The following is an 18,910-nucleotide window of genomic DNA, read 5'->3' on the forward strand; positions in this document are numbered from 1 at the left end:
AGGAAGCAAAAGCTGGAGCAAAAGTTAGCCGCTAACTTTTTGGCTAACTTTTGGGCAAAAGTTGGAGCAAAAGTTAGCCCCTAACTTTTTGGCTAACTTTTGGGCAAAAGCTGGACCAAAAGTTAGCCCCTAACTTTTTGGCTAACTTTTGGCATGAAAAACACTCCCTGGATGCACCAAAAGTTTGCGCCAACGTTAGCCCCTAACTTTTTGGCTAACGTTGGCGCCTGAAAAACTCCCTGGTCTAGCAAAAGTTTGCGCCAACGTTAGCCCCTAACTTTCTGGCTAACGTTGGCGCCATGAATAACCAAGGGGAGGCCAACGTTGGAGCAAAAGTTAGACCCCTAACTTTTGCCCCAACGTTGGTATCAGCAAAACAAGGGTGCTGATGTGAAAAGTTGAAGCAAAAGTTAGACCCTAACTTTTACTACAACTTTTACTCAAGCTTTCATGATTCCAACCCGGTTCAATTCGGTTCTTCTCCAAACTCCAAGAGCAATCAACCAAGGCCTCTCTCAACCCAATTCCACCAAGAGCAAAGGCCCAATTGAAGGCTTGAAGACCATTTGAAGAAAGTGTATAAATAGATTAGAATTTAAGTTTTAAGGGAGCTTCCCTTTTAGTTTTTCAGAAGAGCTTCCTTTTCGGTTTTGCTTGGAGCTCACTTTTACATTTCTTAGCATTGTTGTTTTAATTCAAGAGAATTTGGGAGGAGAATTGATCTCTCTTCTTCCTTGTTCTTGCCCAGCACTCTTTACTTTTCTTGTCTTGGATTTTGGGTGGAGAATTGAAGAAATTCTGTTTCAATCTCACCTTGAGATCTTGTTTAATTTTCTGCTTAATTGAATTTCAGTTTCGGTTACTTGCTTCTTCATCTACTTTCTTTGCAATTTACAATTTCCTTTGCAATTGTGCTTGTTGGATCTAGGAAGGCATTGAGATCTAGACTTGGTTTTCTAGTCTCTTGGGTCCTGAGATCCGGATTTCCCATTTCCCATTCCCTGTTTACTGTTTTCATGCTTATTTACATTTCTGTTTTAAGATCCGGTTTGATTCAAGACATCCTTTACTTCTCTGTTTGTTGCAATTTACTTTTCCTTGTTTAATTTCTGCAAATCCAACTCCCAATTCCCTTTACAATTCAAGCCATTTACATTTCTTGCACTTTAAGATTCTGCAATTTACATTTCTTGCGTTCTAAGTTTCTGCCATTTAATTTCTTGCTCTTTAAGATTCAGCACTTTAAATTCCAGTTCTCTTTAATTTCATGCAATTCACCCGTTTCCTTTACTTTCTATGCAATTTAAATTCTGCAAATCACAAATCTCTCAACCAAATCTTGATTCGCTTGACTAAATCAACCACTAAACTAAAATTGCTCAATCCTTCAATCCCTGTGGGATCGACCTCACTCCCGTGAGTTATTATTACTTGATGCGACCCGGTGCACTTGCCGGTTAGATTTGGGTGTTTTGGAGAAATTCATTTTTCCGCGAAAATATCCCATCAGCACTCACTCAAGGAAGCAAGCATAGCGCTTGAATAATGAGCGTAGCGCTCAAAAAGTGAGCGCTAGAGACGAAGCACTCAGCACCAAAGGCACAAGGCTAGGGTGCTGCGTTAAGAGTGTTAACTGAGCGCTACAAGGAGGCACTCAAACATGTAGTGCTCCATTAACTTTGTTAACTTTTTCGTGGCCTCCCCATGAAGAAAGAAAGGCGCGATATCAAGAAATGGGGCAGCCAGGAATCGAACCATGCACCAAGGCAAGCAAAGCATGAAGCGCTGTGTTGCTTCTTCTCACTGAGCGCCATTACTTCATGAGGAAATTAGTAAAAGGTAGCCACCAGGGTTTGAACATGGAGACCACACAAGGCACAATGTAGCGCTACGTTACTTTCACCAACTGAGCGCTATACAATTGAAGTTTGGCACAAGGAAATTGGTTCCAAATGTGAGAGCCAGGATTCAAAATTGGAAACCATGCTCAAAGGCAAAAGGGCGCTGCGTTGTTCCTTTTAACTGAGCACTACTTTGCTATGCATATGGGCTTGGCACAAGACAAAAATTGGAAGGCACACAAAGCCATTGAGCGCTGCGTTACCTTACTACACTGAGCGCTCTCCTGGAAGTGTCCTATGGTTCCAATTTTAAATCAAAAGCCAATTTTGGATCCATTTTCTTCACCAACTTAAAAAGCCCACTGCAAGTTTGAAGATAAAAATTAGAAAGTGTATAAATAGGAATTAGTTTGATTTGTAGAGGACCTCCTTTCATTTTTTTGTTTTACCTTTTTCTCATTTTTAGTTTTCACTTTAGCTAAATTTTAGTTTTCACTCTTGTTTTGAATTTGGCGAATTGGAATTGAGATCTGAGTTTTCTTTCTGATTGTTCTTGCTTTGGCAATTTTTACTTTCTGTTTCTGAAATTTGGATTGAGATTGAAGAAATTCTATTTCAAATCTTGATATGAAATTTCTCTTTGTTCTTCTTCTGCATAATTCAGTGAATTGAGAACTGGATCTGAAGTTCATTTATTGCTTTCATCTTCCTTTCTTCTGCAAATTGTTTTCTATTTGATCAAGGAAGGAATTGAGATCTAGATCTATTTTCTAGTCTCATTGATCCCCTGAGATCTTCAATTTCGCTTTTAGATTTTACAATTGAGCTAAGTTTACTTTCTGTTTTGTTTTTCAAGCAAATTTACCTTTCTGTTTAGATTTTCTGCAACTTATTTCATCTTCTACTTCTCTGATTAATTTCTCTTTACATTCTCTTGTTGAATTCTAAATCCCAGATCCCACATCCTTTTATTATTCAAGCAATTTACATTTCTTGCACTCTAAGCTTTAGCTATTTACATTTCTTGTAATCTAAGCTTCAGTCATTTATATTACTTGCACTTTAAGATTCAGCTCTTTTACTTTCTTGCACTTTAAGTTTCATGCAATTTACTCTTCTGCACTTTATTTTTCTGTCAATTTCCCCTCTCCTTTTTATTTTCATGCAATTTAGCTTCTGCTATTCAAGTTTCACTCAAATCATTAACAATTTGCTTAACTAAATTCATCACCTAACTAAAATTGCTCAATCCATCAATCCCTGTGGGATCGACCTCACTCATGTGAGTAATTACTACTTGATGCGACCCGGTACACTTGCCGGTGGGTTTTGGTGTGGAATCAGATTTCCACCCATCACCTGTTAAAGCGGGCATAGCAAATCTGCTCTTCAAGGTCGGGGGCCTTTAGGGTATAGTTTCCTTCATCGTCCTGTCTAGTACAAATTGGGTTTCCTATCTATTATTGACACTGCCCCTAAAACAGTAATATCTATCCAATCTAATTTCTTTGATACATAGGAAAGCATAATTTTTAATACAGATTGAGACATATGGACTACACCTACAAAAGAAAAAATAACTAGTCATGTAGAAATTACCACAAGTCAGACAGCAGGATACAACAAGTCGGATCAACCAGGAATGCCAACAGCACCATTTGGGGGAAAAATAAACCCCAAAAAAATTACACACACTACAACAAAAAAACCAAGCATGGAAAGAAATTAAAAGAATAAAATACATCAATAACAAAAAAGGATATCCCTCCACTACAATCAAATACACCAAGAAACACCAAAAAGCCATACTCAACAAGGTCCTTCAAACAAAATCACAAATTCACAGGAAATGGGTAACATTTCCAAAAAGAACAACTCCCAGAAAAACAACAGACATACAAGCAAAGAAAAGAACTGGTGAGAAAGAAAGCACCAACTTTGAATGACAGAGAGTGAAAATTTGAGCGTTGGTGAAATTTGATAATGGTTGTCCTGAAAGCAAAGTAGAAGCAGCCCCAAATTTGCCATCAAAGAAAAGGGGATTCAAAGCAAAAAGACGCTTATGGAGATCCCAAAAGCAAAGGAGGAGAGGTGATCCTCACAAAAGCACAAGGAAACAAAGAAAGAAGATAGTTGCAGAGAACAGGGAAGGTCTTCAAAAATTAGAAAATGAAAAAGAAGAAGAGGAAGAAGAATCAAGCATATATAGGGGCAGAAGTAGGGGCAAAATAGTAACTTTACCCCACTTTAAATGATGGCGCACGATTAATGAAAAATGCGTGAACGGTTACAAAAGGGAACACATTACAAAAACGTTACAACTGCTCAAATCACATCAAACGTCCAATCTCTACGCACACAATCACGTTGAGAACCCCAACTCATTTTCTCAAATCAAATCAAGAATCCCATGTGGAAAACCTACTCAAGCGACAGTAGCAAGACTTAAAAAGCAACTTGGTAGAATGCTCGAGCCTAACTTACAAGAGAACTCGGCCTCGAGTAAGGGCACTATTCATACCCTAGCCCAATAATGAAGCCAGGCCCAAAAGAGACAAGGCCATCACATTAAAGGTCTAGAAGACCTTTCCATGTCCGACCTGACCTCCACGGAAAACGGACCCATTAGGTCTGTATGACCGACCTACATACGTGATCCTAACTACTCCTACAAATAAGCTCCCATATTCAAATATCAAATCTCGACAACCCCTAGATAAAAGGGGAGGATAACCTCCTACCAAGATAAGTGGACAAGTTACCAAAGATAACTTATCTTCACTACTATACAAATACACCCTCTATCTCAAGTAATGCTTAACTCTAATCTACATAAAACCTTCCTAAAATCCTTGCTAACTTAAGCATTAGAGTCCCTTGCAGGTACCACCCCACAACCTCTCCGAAGGACTCGAATGGATTCACTCCATCGAAGATGTCGGAGTATGGTGCACGAATTGTGAATCACACTTTTCACACTCGTACCACTAACCAGCAAGTGCACTGGGTCGTCCAGGTAATACCTTACGTGAGTAAGGGTCGAATCCCACGGAGATTGTTGGTTTGAAGCAATCTATGGTTATCTTGCAATTCTTAGTCAGGAAGTCAATTATATTTATCAGTTGAGTTGCGAATAAACAAGAGAGCATGGATTAAAGGTTACTTGTTATGCAGTAATGGATAATATGTTAGAGTTTTGGAGATGCTTTGTCTTTAGAATCTCTGCTTTCCTTTGTCCTCTGATTCATGCACGCACGTCCTCCTATGGCAAGCTGTGTGTAGGTGGATTACCGTTATTAATGGCTACCATCCATCCTTCCAGTGAAAAGGGTCCAGGTGCGCTGTCACCGCACGGCTAATCATCTGCAGGTTCTCAGTCGTACCGGAATAGGATTTACTATCCTTTTGCGTCTGTCACTACGCCCAGCACTCGCGAGTTTGAAGTTTGTCACAGCCATCCAATCCCAGAATCCTGCTCGGAATACCACAGACAAGGTTTAGACTTTCCGGATTCTCATGAATGCCGCCATCAATCTAGCTTATACCACGGAGATTCTGATTAGGGAATCTAAGAGATATTCATTCAATCTGATGTAGAACGGAAGTGATTGTCAGACACACGTTCATGGATTGAGGAAGGTGATGAGTGTCACTGATCATCAACTTCTCCATAGTTAGGCACGAATGGATATCTTAGATAGGAACACGCATGTTTGAATGGAAAACAGAAATACTTGCATTAATTCATCAAGACACAGCAGAGCTCCTCACCCCCAACAATGGAGTTTAGAGACTCATGTCATCAAAGAGTATAAAGTTTTGATCTAAAAAATGTCATGAGATGCAAAATAAATCTCTAAAAGTTGTTTAAATACTAAACTAGTAACCTAGGTTTACAGAAAATGAGTAAACTATAACAGATAGTGCAGAAATCCACTTCTGGGGCCCACTTGGTGTGTGCTGGGGCTGAGACTAAAGCTTCTCATGTGCCTGGGGCTGTTTTGGGCGTTCAACGCCAGCTTTGGATCCTTTTCTGGCGTTGAACTCCAACTTGCAACTTGTTTTTGGCGCTGGACGCCAGAATTGGGCAGAGAGCTGGCGTTGAATGCCAGTTTACGTAGTCTATCCTTGAGCAAAGTATGGACTATTATATATTTCTGGAACGCCCTGGATGTCTACTTTCCAACGCAATTAGAAGCACGTCATTTGGAGTTCTGTAGCTCTAGAAAATCCATTTTGAGTGCAGGGAGATTAGAATCCAACAGCATCAGCAGTCCTTTTTCAGCCTGAATCAGATTTTTGCTCAGCTCCCTCAATTTCAGCCAGAAAATACCTGAAATTACAGAAAAACACACAAACTCATAGTAGAGTCCAGAAATGTGGATTTTGCCTAGAAACTAATGAAAATAAACTAAAAACCAACTAAAACATACTAAAATCTATATGAAATTAACCCCAAAAAGCGTATAAAATATCCGCTCATCACAACACCAAACTTGAACTGTTGCTTGTCCTCAAGCAACTAGACAAATAAAATAGAAGACTAATAAGTCAAGAAGCAATAATATCTCAGAGTTTTTGAGTGAAGCTCAGATTCTAATTAGATGAGCGGGACTAGTAGCTTTTTGCTTCCGAACAGTTTTGGCATCTCACTTTATCCATTAAAGCTCAGAGTGATTGGCATCTATAGGAACTTAGAATTCAGATAGTGTTATTGATTCTCCTATTTCATTATGATGATTCTTGAACACAGCTACTTTATGAGTCTTGGCCGTGGCCCTAAGCACTTTGTTTTCCAGTATTACCACCGGATACATAAATGCCACAGACACATAATTGGGTGAACCCTTTTAGATTGTGACTCAGCTTTGCTAAAGTCCCCAATTAGAGGTGTTCAGGGTTCTTAAGCACACTCTTCTTTTTGCTTTGGACCTTGACTTTAACCACTCAGTCTCAAGTTTTCACTTGACACCTTCACGCCACAAGCACATGGCTAGGGACAGCTTGGTTTAGCCGCTTAGGCCAGGATTTTATTCCTTTAGGCCCTCCTATCCACTGATGCTCAAAGCCTTGGTATCCTTTCTATTACCCTTGCCTTTTGGTTTTAAGAGCTTTGGCTTTTTCTGCTTGCTTTCTCTTTCTCTCTCTCCTTTTTTTTTTCTGCAAGCTTTGTTCTTTGCTGCTTTTTCTTGCTTCAAGAATCATTTTTATGATTTTTCAGATTATCAATAACATGTCTCATGTTCATCATTGTTTCAAGAGCCAACATATTTAACAGTCTTAAACAACAAATTCAAAAGACATATGCACTGTTCAAGCATTCATTCAGAAGACAGAAAGCATTGCCACCACATGTTACTAATTAGAATTTTTCTTATTAGAAACTCGAATTTTATTGCCTCTTATTCAAAAGATCTACTATTTTATTCATGTTTGCTGATGATGAGAAAAATAGATTATAACTTAATTGGAGATAAAATCAAAATAGACACTAATTACTACTATATGACTCCTAAGGTAAACTCTTATAACGACAATTATCACAGAGTTAAAGCAGAAATTGGAATTTAACAACCTTTGTTCTGGGAAGTGGATGTTCCTCGGATCTGTGGGGTGCTTGGTCCTTCAAGAGATAACTTCTGGCGCTTCAATTCCCTCAAGTCATGCCCTTGCTCTTCCTGTTCTTTAATCAGATAGCAGAGAATTTGACTTTGTTCCTTCTGTTCCTTTATTATTTGTTCCATAGCTTCTTGCATCTTGGTAACTGATGTTTCAAGATACTCCCAATATTCAGATTGAGGGATTTCTGGGAGAAATTCCTGTGTTTTCTTCTTGATTGGGTCATCCTGTGCTTGTTGTTTTTCCATTGATGCTTTGGTGATTGGTTTCTCAATTGAGATATACTCAGTTATTCCCATCCTTACTCCAGCGTCCTTGCAGAGCAGAGAAATCAAGCTTGGGTAAGACAACATGGCCTCTTTAGAATTTTTATTAGCAATTTTGTAGAATTCAGTTGAAATCAGTTGATGAACTTCCACTTCTTTTCCCATCATGATGCAATGGATCATCACTGCTCTTTTAACAGTGACTTCAGAACGGTTGCTGGTGGGCAGCAGAGAATGCCCAATGAAGTCCAGCCATCCTCTGGCGACTGGTTTGAGGTCTTCTCTTTTGAGTTGATTTGGGACACCCTTCGTGCTGGTGGTCCACCTGGCTCCAGGGATACATAAATCCTCTAGAATCTTCTCCAGGCCCTTGTCTGTTCTCATCATTCTCCTGTTGAAAGAGTCTGGATCATCTTTCAGCTGGGGTAGCTTTAAGATCTCCCTGATCTTGTCAGGGTTGGTATGAACAATCTTTCCTCTGACCACGGTCCGATATTCATAGAAAGCAGTTCCAGATAGTTTTTGCTTGTCTGTCTGCCACATGTTAGCATAGAACTTCTGGACCATATTCCTTCCCACTTTCGTCTCAGGATTAGCTAGGACCTCCCAGTTCCTGATTCGAATTTGCTCCTGGATCTCCGGATATTCGTCTTCTTTCAGATCGAATCTAACTTCCGGTATCACTGATCTTAGACCCATTATTTTGTAATAATGGTCTGAATGTTCTTTAGATAAGAACTTCCCTTGATTCCAAAGTGGTTTTGGAGCGCTCTCTTTCTTGCCTCTTGAAGTGGGTTGTTTTCCCTTAGGGGCCATGATCTTAGTGATCACGGATAATCACACCAAACTTAGAGGTTTGCTTGTCCTCAAGCAAAAGAAAAGAAAGGAGAGGGATAGAAGGAGAGCTAGGTGCAATTGTTGATGGAGGGGAGAGGCCGAACCCATATTTAAAGGGAGGGGGGTGGGTTCGAAAATTTAGAAAAGATATGATAAAAAAGATTGATTTGGAAAAGATAAGATAGAATATATGATAAGAGAGGATATAGTTTAAAATTGAAAAGATATGAAAATTTTTTTTGAAAAAGATAAATCTAGATTTTGAAAAAGATAATGTGGAGATTTGAAAAAGATATTGATGAGTTGAAAAGATTTTTGGAAAAGAGTTGAATTGGATTGAAAAAGAGGATTTGTGCTTATGGATTAAGATACATTTGATATTTTTAAAGTAGGATTTTTAGAAATTAAGGATTTTAGAAATCAGGATTCTTAACATGTGTATGCAAGAAATCATGATTTGAAACATGGAAATTAAAATTAGAATGAAAAATATGAAGAAGAAATGAATTTACCTCCTTCCCATCATCCTGGTGTTTGAACGCCCAAACGCTGCCTGTTTTGGGCGTTCAACGCCCAAATGCTGCTCTCTTGGGCGTTCAACGCCCAGTTGTTGCCCTTTTCTGGCGTTGAACGTCAGATAGCTATCCTTACTGGCGTTCAGCGCCCACTAGATGCCTCTTTTGGGCGCTGAACGCCCAAAACAGGCTCTTACTGGCGTTTTCTTGCCAGTGAGCTCTTTTTCTCTGTTTTGTGTGCAGATTCCTTCTGTAACCCCGTGAACTTATGCAATTGATTTTTTTACCTTGTTATTAATGAACTTTATACAAACAAATAAAAATAGAAATAGGGCAAAATGCTTAGAGGATTGATGCCCCATAGTTGGGTTGCCTCCCAGCAAGCGCTTCTTTATTGTCTTTAGCTGGACCTTGCTGAGCTTTTAATCTAGCTTCAGCCTTGAGCACTCTTGCTCAACGTTGCCTTCAAGATAGTGCTTGATTCTCTATCCATTGACAATGAACTTCTTATCAGAATCAATATCTTGAAGCTCAACATAACCATATGGTGATACACTTGTAATCACATATGGTCCCCTCCACCGGGATTTCAGTTTCCCGGGGAATAGCTTGAGTCTAGAGTTAAACAGCAGAACCTTCTGTCCTGGTTCAAAGATTCTAGATGACAGCTTTCTATCATGCCACTTTTTTTATTTTTCTTTATAAAGCTTGGCATTTTCGAAAGCAGTGAATCTAAATTCCTCTAGCTCATTTAGTTGGAGTAATCTTTTTTCTCCTGCTAATTTGGCATCAAAGTTTAGGAATCTGGTTACCCAGTAGGCTTTATGTTCTAGTTCCACGAGCAGGTGACATGCCTTACCATACACAAGTTGGTATGGAGAGGTCCCTATAGGTGTCTTGAATGTTGTTCTGTATGCCCACAGGGCATCATCCAAGCTCCGTGCCGAATCTTTTCTACGGGTATTTACTGTCCGTTCTAGGATTCTCTTTAATTCTCTGTTAGAGACTTCAGCTTGCCCATTAGTTTGTGGATGATATGGAGTAGCTACCTTGTGGCGAATCCCATACCGAACCATGGCAGAGTAAAGCTGTTTGTTGCAGAAGTGAGTGCCCCCATCACTGATCAGTACTCTAGGGACACCAAACCTGCTAAAGATATGTTTCTGGAGGAACTTCAGCACTATTTTAGTATCATTGGTGGGTGTGTCAATGTCCTCAACCCATTTTGATACATAGTCAACTGCCACCAGAATATAAGTGTTTGAGAATGATGGTGGGAAAGGTCCCATGAAGTCAATTCTCCATACATCAAACAACTCAATCTCCAAGATTCCTTGTTGAGGCATGGCGTAACCATGGGGCAGATTACCAGCTCTTTGGCAACTGTCACAGTTACGTACAAACTCTCGGGAATCTCTATAGAGTGTGGGCCAATAGAAGCCACATTGGAGGACCTTGGTGGCTGTTCGCTCACCCCCGAAATGGCCTCCATATTGAGATCAATAGCAATGCCATAGGATCCTCTGCGCTTCTTCTCTAGGAACACACCTACGGATTATTCCGTCTGCACATCTCTTAAAGAGATAGGGTTCATCCCACAAGTAGTACTTTGCATCAGTGATTAATTTTTTCTTTTGCTGCCTGTTGTACTACTTGGGTATAAACCTTGCAGCTTTATAGTTTGCAATATCGGCAAACCATGGTGTTTCCTGGATGGCAAATAAATGCTCATCCGGAAAAGTCTCAGAGATCTCAAGAGAGGGGAGGGATGTCCCTTCTACTGGCTCTATCCGGGAAAGATGATCAGCCACTTGGTTCTCTGTCCCTTTTCTGTCTTTTATTTCTATATCAAACTCTTGCAGAAGCAACACCCATCTGATGAGCCTGGGTTTTGAATCCTGCTTTGTGAGTAGATATTTAAGAGCAGCATGGTCAGTATACACAATCACTTTTGATCCTACTAAGTATGATCTGAACTTGTCAATGGCATAAACCACTGCAAGTAATTCTTTTTCTGTGGTTGTGTAATTTTTCTGGGCATCATTTAAAACGCGACTAGCATAATAAATGACATGCAGAAGCTTGTCATGCCTCTGTCCCAATACTGCACCAATGGCGTGATCACTGACATCACACATTAGCTCAAATGGTAATGTCCAGTCTGGTGCAGAAATAACTGGTGCTGTGACCAGCTTAGCTTTCAGCGTTTCAAACACCTGCAGACACTCTGTGTCAAACACAAATGGCATGTCAGCAGCTAGCAGATTGTTTAGAGGTTTTGCAATTTTTGAAAATTCCTTTATAAACCTCCTATAGAATCTTGCATGCCCCAGAAAGCTTCTGATTGCCTTAACATTGGCAGGTGGTGGTAATTTTTCAATTACCTCTATTTTTGCTTGATCCACCTCTATTCCCTTGTTTGAGATTTTATGCCCAAGGACAATCCCTTCAGTCACCATGAAGTGACATTTTTCCCAGTTTAAGACTAGGTTGGTCTCTTGGCATCTCTTCAGGACAAGTTTCAGGTGATCAAGACAGGAGCTGAATGAGTCTCCATATACTGAGAAGTCATCCATGAAGACTTCCAGAAAATTTACTACCATATCAGAGAAAATAGAGAGCATACATCTCTGGAAGGTTGCAGGCGCATTACACAGCCCAAATGGCATCCTTCTATAAGCAAACACTCCAGATGGACATGTGAATGCTGTTTTCTCTTGATCCTGGGATCTACTGCAATCTGGTTATAGCCTGAGTAGCCATCCAAAAAGCAGTAATAATCATGACCTGCCAGTCTTTCTAGCATCTGGTCTATGAATGGTAAAGGAAAATGATCCTTTCTGGTGGCTGTATTGAGCCTTCTGTAGTCAATACACATGCGGCACCCTGTAACTGTTCTTGTAGGAACCAGTTCATTTTTTTCATTATGAATCAATGTCATGCCTCCTTTTTCTGGGACGACTTAGACAGGGCTCACCCAGGGGCTATCAGAAATAGGATAAATAATTCCAGCCTCTAGTAATTTGGTGACCTCTTTCTGCACCACTTCCTTCATGGCTGGATTTAGCCGCCTCTGTGGTTGAACCACTGGTTTAGCATTATCTTCCAATAAGATTTTGTGCATGCATATAGCTGGGCTTATGCCCTTAAGGTCACCTATGGACCACCCAAGAGCTGTTTTGTGTGTCCTTAGCACTTGAATAAGTGCTTCCTCTTCCTGTGGATTTAAAGCAGAGCTTATGATCACTGGAAAAGTGTCACCTTCTCCCGGAAATACATATTTCAGGGATGGTGGTAATGGTTTGAGCTCGGGTTTAGGAGGTTTTTCCTCTTCCAGAGGAAATTTCAGAGGCTCTTTCATCTCCTCTGAATCCTCCAAATCAGGCTGAACATCTTTAAAGATGTCTTCCAACTCTGATTCGAGACTCTCAGCCATGTTGATCTCTTCTACCAAAGAGTCAATAAGATCAACTTTCATGCAGTCTTTTGATGTGTCTGGATGCTGCATGGCTTTGACAGCATTCAACTTAAACTCATCATCATTGACTCTCAGGGTTATTTCCCCTTGTTGGACATCAATGAGGGTTCGTCCAGTTGCTAGGAAGGGTCTTCCTAGAATGAGAGTAGCACTCTTGTGCTCCTCCATTTCCAGCACTACGAAGTCAGTGGGAAAGGCGAATGGCCCAACTCTGACAATCATGTCTTCAATCACGCCTGATGGGTATTTAATGGAGCCATCAGCAAGTTGGAGACATATCCGGGTTGGTTTAACTTCTTCAGTTAAGCCAAGCTTTCTGATAGTGGATGCAGGTATTAGGTTGATGCTTGCCCTAAGATCGCACAAAGCTGTCTTGGTGCAATTACCTTCTAATATGCATGGTATCAGAGAACTCCCAAGGTCTTTAAGCTTTTCAGGAAAGCTTTTTAGAATGACGGCACTGCATTCTTCAGTGAGGAGAACTCTTTCTGTTTCTCTCCAATCCTTTTTATGACTCAAGATCTCTTTCATGAACTTGGCATAAGAAGGTATTTGCTCAAGTGCCTCTGCAAATGGAATCTTTATTTCAAGAGTCCTGAGATAATTTGCAAAGCGAGCAAATTGCTTATCCTGCTCCTCTTTCTGGAGTTTTTGAGGATAAGGTATCTTGGCTTTATATTCCTCAACCTTAGTTGCTGTAGGTTTATTGCCTACAGAAGTGGTTGAAGAAACCTTTTTAGAGGGATTGTCATCAGCACTTGTGTGTGTCTGATCCCTCACTGGCAATTGAGTGCCAGAGTTAGAAGCTGGAGTGACGTGAGATGCCAAATCCTTGTCTGTTCCTGGCGTCTGAACGCCAGAACTGTGCCCATTTTGGGCGTTCAGCGCCAGATCTTGCCCATTTTGGGCATTCAACGCCAGATCCTTGCTTGTTTCTGGCGTTGAACGCCAGTCCTTGCTTGTTATTGGTGTTGAACGCCAATCTTGGGCATGGTCTGGGCGTTCAGTGCCAGCCTTCCACCAGATTGCTGGCGTTTTAGTGCCAGAATTATTTTTCCTTGGGCTCTTACTGTCCTCAGGTGAATTTTGGGTGGTTTGCTCATTCCTTAGCTCTTTGCTGCCTTGAGGTGGGGTAGTTAATGTTTTCCCACTTCTTAATTGAACTGCTTGGCATTCTTCTGTTATTTGTCTTGACAGCTACTGATTTGTTTGCTTCAATTGTTCTTCCATATTTATATTAGCCATCCTTGTCTCTTGTAGTTTATCCTTGAATTCGGCTAACTGCTTTGTTAGAAAGTCCAATTGCTGATTAAATTCAGCAGCTTGTTTTACAGGACTGAGTTCAGCAGTTACTGCTTTAACCTCTTCTTTCATGGAAGGGTCACTGCTTAGGTACAGATGCTGATTCCTGGCAACTGTATTAATGAGCTCTTGAGCCTCTTCAATTGTCTTTCTCATGTGGATAGATCTACCAGCTGAGTAATCTAGAGACATCTGAGCTCCTTCTGCAAGCCCATAATAGAAGATGTCTAACTGAACCCACTCTGAAAACATTTCAGAGGGGCATTTTCGTAGCATCTCTCTGTATCTCTCCTAGGCATCATAAAGAGATTCATTATCTCCTTGTTTAAAGCCTTGGATGTCCAACCTTAGCTGTGTCATCCGTTTTGGGGGAAAGTATTGATTCAGGAATTTTTCTGTCAGCTGTTTCCATGTCCTTATGCTGGCCTTAGGTTGGTTATTTAACCACCTCTTAGCTTGATCTTTTACAGCAAACGAAAAAAGTAATAGTCTGTAGACATCCTGATCTATTTCCTTATCATGTACTGTGTCAGCAATTTATAAAAATTGTGCCAGAAACTCTGTAGGTTCTTCCTGTGGAAGACCGGAATACTGGCAACTTTGCTGCACCATGATAATGAACTGAGGATTCAACTCAAAGCTACTGACTCCAATGGAGGGTATGCAGAAACTACTCCCATATGAAGCAGTAGAGGGGTTAGCATATGACCCCAGAGTCCTCCTGGACTGTTCATTTCCACTTAGCTCCATGATGGAGAAAGGGAGATGATGTCAAATAAAAAATTTATTTTTATTTATTTATTTATTTCGAAAATGAAATAAATTAAAATAAAATAAACAAAAATGGTTGAAAATTTTCGAAAAAAATGAGGAGAGAGAAAGTGGTTAGGAAGTTTTGAAAAGGATATGATGATTTTTGAAAAAGGTTTTAAAATTTAAAAAAAAATCTGAATCTTAAAGGTAAGTTTCGAAAATTTGCTTTAAAATAGAGAGAAAAGATATTTTTGAATTTAAAGAGGAGAGAGAAAAACAATAAGATAGCACAAGATTTAAAATTTTTAGATCTAATGCTCCTTGTTTTTGAAACTTTTGGAGGGAAAACACCAAGGAACACCAAACTTAAAAATTTTAAGATCAAGACACAAGGAAAACTCAAGAACACTTTGAAGACTCACAAGAACACAAGAACATGAAGAAAGAACACCAAACTTAAAATTTTTAGAAAACCAACTAAAATTTTCGAAAACCAAAGGGAAATCAACAAGAAAACACCAAACTTAAAGTTTGGCACAAAATTTAATAGAGAAATTATTATTTTTGAAAAAGATTTTTAAAAAAAAGTATACCAAACTGCCACGGACTTAGACCAACGCTCTAGCCAATTGGGCAGTAAATGTAACACTTGTTTTGAAGAAGTATAAAATTTTAACCAAGAACAATAATAAGAGACTCTAAACCAAAAAAAAAATTTTTCTTAATCTAAGCAACAAAATAAACCGTCACTTGTTCAAACACGAACAATCCCCGGCAACGGCGCCAAAAACTTGGTGCACGAATTGTGAATCACACTTTTCACACTCGTACCACTAACCAACAAGTGCACTGGGTCATCTAAGTAATACCACAGACAAGGTTTAGACTTTCCGGATTCTCATGAATGCCGCCATCAATCTAGCTTATACCACGGAGATTCTGATTAGGGAATCTAAGAGATATTCATTCAATCTGATGAAGAACGGAAGTGATTGTCAGACACACATTCATGGATTGAGGAAGGTGATGAGTGTCACTGATCATCACCTTCTCCATAGTTAGGCGCGAATGGATATCTTAGATAGGAACACGCATGTTTGAATGGAAAACAGAAATACTTGCATTAATTCATCAAGACACAGCAGAGCTCCTCACCCCCAACAATGGAGTTTAGAGACTCATGCCATCAAAGAGTATAAAGTTTTGATCTAAAAAATGTCATGAGATGCAAAATAAATCTCTAAAAGTTGTTTAAATACTAAACTAGTAACCTAGGTTTACAGAAAATGAGTAAACTATAACAGATAGTGCAGAAATCCACTTCTGAGGCCCACTTGGTGTGTGCTGGGGCTGAGACTAAAGCTTCTCACGTGCCTGGGGCTGTTTTGGGCGTTCAACGCCAGCTTTGGATCCTTTTCTGGCGTTAAACTCCAACTTGCAACTTGTTTCTGGCGCTGGACACCAGAATTGGGTAGAGAGCTAGCGTTGAACGCCAGTTTACGTAGTCTATCCTTGATCAAAGTATGGACTATTATATATTGCTGGAAAGCCCTGGATGTCTACTTTCCAACGCAATTGGAAGCACACCATTTGGAGTCCTGTAGCTCCCTAAAATCTATTTTGAGTGCAGGGAGGTCAGAATCCAACAGCATCAGCAGTCCTTTTTCAGCCTGAATCAGATTTTTGCTCAGCTCCCTCAATTTTAGCCAGAAAATACCTGAAATTACAGAAAAATACACAAACTTATAGTAGAGTCCAGAAATGTGAATTTTGCCTAGAAACTAATGAAAATAAACTAAAAACCAACTAAAACATACTAAAATCTATATGAAATTAACCCCAAAAAGCGTATAAAATATCCGCTCATCAGAGTATCTCACCCAAAAGAGCTTGGCCTCACATTCCGGTGCAAATTACACTGGTTTCAGGTAACCTCTGGAACATATATGAATTTAAAACAATATGCTTATCCCTAGCGTTGATTACCTTTTCCATTATATGGTTTTCTTGTGTGACTATTACCCTTTGTCTTGATGTGTAAAGTCTTTTTATTTGGATTTCTTTTATAATGGAGTTAATACTCAAATTAGTCTATAAAGTTACACTCTTGCCTTAATTTGATCATCAAAGTTTAAATTTATTCAATTTTTTTCCTCTTAACTTAGCATCTGTAGCTCACGTTAGTTCCTGATCTTGTTTTCGTCATAGAATCGTTAACGACATGATGAGATAGACTGATGGCTGTCGTGTTAGATTCCCTAATGACTATCTAACGTGATAATTGAAACTTTTTACCTTAATCTGCTTCCTAAGAAACTTTTAGAATCCTTAAGTAAAATTAGGATTGTGGTTTCAAATTGAGGTAAAAAAAGGTTTCAATTATCATTTTAGATAGCTGTTAGTAGGTCTAGCAAGGAAGCCATCGGTCTGTCTCAACGCGCAACTAATAGTTCTATCATAAAAAACAAAGCTAAAGACTAACGTGAGCCTCAAATGTGACGTTAGGGATCAAATTGAGTGAATCAAAACTTTGGAACTAGATGGAGGCACAAACTTTAGGGTCCAATCTAAATATGGTATCCTTCATGATGGGTATTAATTGACTATTCAACATTGAATTAAATGAGTAGATCTCCTATTGTGTTTCAGATCATGAATACGTAGCTACTTATTATTTAATTCTCTTTAAATTGGATATTCGGAAGGCCTAGATCGAATGCTTGGGATTTATCTATAACAAATTCATAAAAGACTACATATATGACAATTTGATTCCGAAAAATCATGCCCTTCATAATGGTCTCTAAATGATACAAAATGAATTATAATTAGTTGATTATTAATTAAATGATGACATATAAAAAATAATTTATATCATGTATCATTATCTAATTCACTTAAAAACCAATATGATTTAGGATTGTATCATTGTCTAATTCACATTAGATCTTTTGAGGTCAAAATAAGTTAAACCCCAAAGTGGTCCCTAAAATTCATGGATTGCACCGATTTAGTCCCCGACTTATCAATTGAACGGTTTGTGTCCCTGAGTTTATTAAAAATGCACCAACTTAGTCCCTCTCCACATCTCCGGATAGTTTACCTGCCACCGGCAGTGACATGGCACTAACACGCCACGCTGGCGTATATAACGACTAGCTGAGGTGGCAATTGAAACTATTTGACCCATACTGATCCCTCTACCTATTTTTAACCATAATTTCAGCATCACATCTCTATCGCTCTTCATCTTCTTCTCTTTGTTCAAGAACGTTCTTCTCCTGCTTCTTTGTTGCTACTATTTTAAAAACTACAAACTAACCAACAAGTGCACTGGGTCGTACCAAGTAATACCTCAGGTGAGTGAGGGTCGATCCCACGAGGATTGATAGACCAAGCAACAATAGTTGAGTAATTCACATAGTCAGACAAACAAAAGATAGTGTTTTGAGTCCAAAGCGCATTAAACAGTAAATCAGGAGAATTAAGAAAGCAAACAGTAAATTGGTTGTGAAAAGTATGTAAGAAAATAGTTAAGGTTTTGGAGATGTTCAGATTTCAGGATTAACAATTCTTATTAACTACTTTGATTATGCAAGGATTCAATTCATAGCAAACTTTAGGTGATTAGACTCTAATCCTCTGGTAATTTAATCCTCCTCTATGTCAATTAACCGCTAATTTCTTGGTCACTTAATCTAATCAGAGGGTTTAGGTTCAAATCCTAGTTTATAAGCCACACAAAATCCTAAAGATCCAAAGACGATATGATTATATGTCACGTGTCACATTAAATTTAGATAATTAAAGAGTTGTGAGAATTCATTTTCAAGCTGTTATTCAGGTGATATAATTTTTTCAAGAATCAATAAGAATTCAAGTTAGAGAAAGGTTATTTTCCAATGCACTCTAATCCGTAGGATGAAGAACATGACAGATTCTTGAATGTAAATCAATGCATAAATTAGAAGTAGAAAATAATAGTTATTAATTCATCCAAATACACAAAGCTCATGGGCTTAACAGAGGATGTTTAGTTACTCATGGCTCAGAGAAAACTAGGGTTCTAAAAATTGTGTAAAGTGCAGAATGAGGAAGAGAGAGAAAAGAAGAGAGGAGAGCCCGAAGAACTAAATCTTTTCTCCTTTTATATCTAACCTAATTGATTTAAAAATAAAATAGAATAATAAACCTAAAATCTAAAAGATTGTATTTTGTTTTAATAATCATGAAATGAAAAAAAATCAAAATAATAAATAACAACTAAAGCCAACGAGCCCTTCTTTGAATTCCAAATAC

This window comes from Arachis ipaensis, chromosome B8 (genome assembly GCF_059453495.1).
Source record: "Arachis ipaensis isolate K30076 ecotype BB chromosome B8, ASM5945349v1, whole genome shotgun sequence".
NCBI lineage: Eukaryota > Viridiplantae > Streptophyta > Magnoliopsida > Fabales > Fabaceae > Arachis > Arachis ipaensis.